Genomic DNA, 3,532 nt, shown 5'->3' on the forward strand with positions numbered 1-3,532 from the left:
AATATCGGTCACCTTTTAACTTTACAAATATCATATCCATAATTATACCGAGCCCTAGTATGAATCATCAAAGACAAAATAAATTTTTAAAAATTAACATTCAAATCAACAATTCATTTCATTAACTTTTAGATCTTAGAGGTACATGTATATCATGTCATCCCTGACTTTAGCATAAGTAACTTTAAACTAAATATATCAAAAAGACTTGTGCATAAAAATAAAGCAATTAAAATAAAACAAGCAAAACTGCACCAGCCCAGTGCAGCCTGTACAGATCTAGATCTACAAATAAATGTCCTTCAGCTTTGATTTACATCCATACAGCTTCACAGTACAAGTAATATTCTATACAGACTGTAGTGTAAAACATATTCCTACATAATTATACATGAATATGTTTACAGTGACATTAATATACACATGTAGTTAGTTAAAAATTGTAAGCAACTACTTCACAATTCTGACACAAAGTTCAGCCTTGTTCTCTTTAGATTTGACTTTTTGACCTCGGCACTTTAACCACACCCTCAGGTCTGTCACTCTGCATTTCTCTGGTACAGTGCTTAATGTTGCTCCTGGGATGTCCTTTTCTGTCAGCTGTTAAAATAAAATTGATAAATAACAACCTACAATTACAAGTATAAAGTTATTGTCTATGTAAAAGGTCACAGAAAATCATATACATGAATATTGTACTGCAATTAAGTTTGACCATAATCTTTTCTTCTGATTTTCCCCTTTTTATATACTTTTATAAAACATACTTTGTAATAACTTTGAAGTATCAAGAAGTTATAAATAATATATGCATGCTATTTGTACATAAAACTTCCAACGAAATGGTATTGTCAATAGAAATTTATGTTTTCCAAGTAACGTTATTATGTGATCAAATTAGGCTGATGGGTTAGTGTTAGGTGAATGTAAATACCGCTATTTAATGTCACAATACACATTCATTAATGATGATCAGAGCTGCATTACTGGTACTGCATTATGTACAGCAGCGATTTTGCAAGTACTGCTACTGAATTACTCTTACAAAATTTTCATACTACTGGTACTGCATTACTGTCTTAAAAAGTGGTACTAGACAGTACTTTTGGTTTTGATAAAAAAAAAGCATCAATTTTTCTCATAAAATAAAGCTGTAAATTACATTATTTTACTTTTGTGAAAAAGTAAGTTATCAAATCTATAGATAATTTGCGGGCAATATTCCTTCAAATGTTAACGTAGTATTCATCATAAAAAAGCACCAAAGACTTTAAGTAAAAATTAAATTGAGATAAACAGACTCAATAACTCTTTACCCTAAAATATCCTTATTCAAATCTTTTGTTACTTTGTATTTACTAGTAAAAGAGCAAAATAATCACTAATTAATTGCTTCTATTCTAAATAATCCTACTTCAAGTGATATCGTTTGCACCATAAAAAGTTGTTATTTACTTTGGTGTAAATTGAACAGAGGTGTGAATGTGTGAAAGGCAACAAAAGACTGATGTGTTTTAAATGAAAGATGATTGCATTGTATTACAGTTGACTGTTTACTAAACAATAAGATGACATAAATATATGTTGTAAATAGTGTTGGTAAAAAAGTATGTTAAAACTATAAAGTTGTAAAAATGTTATGATTTTTGATATTAATGGAAATTATGATTTTATTTCTTTGTTGAATAATATTTGCAATAATTTGTAACGTTTGACACTGTGTATTTATTCCAACTTTGATGAACATATAAAAGTAATGGTTCTGATACTTAATTACTTCACCAAAAAAAGTACTGGTACTGCTGTACCGAGCTAAAATCTAGTACTGGTAATGGTACTGCATAAATTGCCAAGTACTGGTACTGGTACTTATGGTATAAGTACCGTTAGTACTGATGCAGCTCTGATGATGATTTGTCAATTCATTTATCTGGAAATCATTTTAAAGTTTGAGGTATCATACCTTTGAACAACTACATTTTTGTAGGACTCTGTTTGTATCCACATCTGCCAGGACACTGGCCATTGTCATGAATATTTATGTAGTCAGTATTGACGTTTGGCAATACAAAGTTAAAATACACAGAAAGCTTTCACATCCTGATATCAGCTGTAATATAGAAAAAAAAGTATTTTTACTCTTAAATATTTTTTAAGCTCATCATGCATATCATGTTGGATTCATTTAGCAAATGCAACATTTTTCTTAAGTAAATTACTGATAGGTTTCTTATCATTTGTATTGTTTTTTTTTTTAATTAGCTGTGGTAAAACAACCCGCTAAGCAAATATAAAAAACAACAGATCTGTCGGAATTAAACAAGACAGTACATTGAATGAACATTGTTAATGATGTATTAAGTTGTAATTAAAAGAATACACACAGCAATTGTACGTAATACTCGTAAAGATTTTTATCCGAATTTATTGCGTATCCGAAACGAGGGTCACTAAAAAAGAAAACTGTTATTTTCGCCTACGAATCCTTGCAAAAACGACAAAAACACCGTTACTGGGTTGTTTGAAGTTAAATCAATGATAAAGTTTTTAAAATGTAAGAAAAAAATAATGTTACCTTGTTTAAAATTGAATAATTTAACGTTTTTCTGTTTTGAATTAGTTTTGGTATCAAGTCCTCAATCTACGTCACTTCCGGTAAGCGAAGATAACTCCGAATAGCTCACGATCGCTTATTTGGAAGAATGTATAATGCCAGTGATCAGCAGGCAAATCCAATGGCACCTTTTTGGTAGTATCCAGCACTTGAATAAAATGTATAAAATCACGCTGTTTTGATAGAAGTCGATAGAAAAAAAAGAAAGCAAAGAAACAAACAAAAACTTGTTCTAATTGTTTTTGCGCTGAAAATATGTCTTTTCAAAAAGTATGTTTTCGTTCCATATAATCATGCTTAATCTCTTTGAAATTATTTTCTTTTTTAATATTAAGCGTGTCTCATTTATTAAAGGCTGCTTCCAAAATGATAATACTTAAATAGACTGTTATTCCATTATTTCAACTTTTCCACGCCTGTCATTTTCTTTCCAGAGAAAAAAATCTCGATTTTGAAACGCGATTACCCTACAAAGCTGCACCCAAGCTTCGCTGGTTCAAAGGTACTAAGACTTTTGCAACCTCAAGAAACCTTGACATTATCATATTAAAGACATTTTCTACAGTTTTATGTAAAGTTGATCCTTTCATAGAATTTTCTAAAAATTTTATGACAAGCGTGTCTCATTTAATAACAAGCGTGTCTCATTTATTAAAGGTGGCTTCCAAAATTAAAATACTGTAAAAGACTGTCAGTGCATTATTTTAACATTTCTATGCCTGTCATTTGCTTTCTAGAGTAAAATGATCTCGATTTTGAAACGCGATTACCATACAAAGCTGCATCCAAGCCTCGCTTGTTCAAAGTTACTTAGAGTTTTGCAACCTCAAGAAACCTTGACATTTTAAGTACGGACGTTCGTCCTAAATAGCGAACGCCAATTTTGTTTTATTATTGCATATTTGATATTGCTAAAAA

General features: G+C 30.3%; 1 long non-coding RNA gene across 1 annotated transcript; it reads right to left on the reverse strand.

Annotated features, from left to right (window-relative positions):
- Positions 1-477: 477 nt before the first annotated feature.
- LOC132746247 (uncharacterized) lies at positions 478-2,703 on the reverse strand. The gene is made up of 3 exons (XR_009627966.1): positions 2,576-2,703; positions 1,964-2,110; positions 478-600 (listed from the first exon to the last, which is right to left on the reverse strand). It is a non-coding gene; the product is annotated as an uncharacterized LOC132746247 (long non-coding RNA).
- Between the last annotated feature and the right edge of the window lie 829 nt (positions 2,704-3,532).

The sequence above is a fragment of the Ruditapes philippinarum genome, unplaced genomic scaffold (assembly GCF_026571515.1).
Source record: "Ruditapes philippinarum isolate M1 unplaced genomic scaffold, ASM2657151v2 ctg1788_1_1_1_1, whole genome shotgun sequence".
Classification (NCBI taxonomy): Eukaryota; Metazoa; Mollusca; class Bivalvia; order Venerida; family Veneridae; genus Ruditapes; species Ruditapes philippinarum.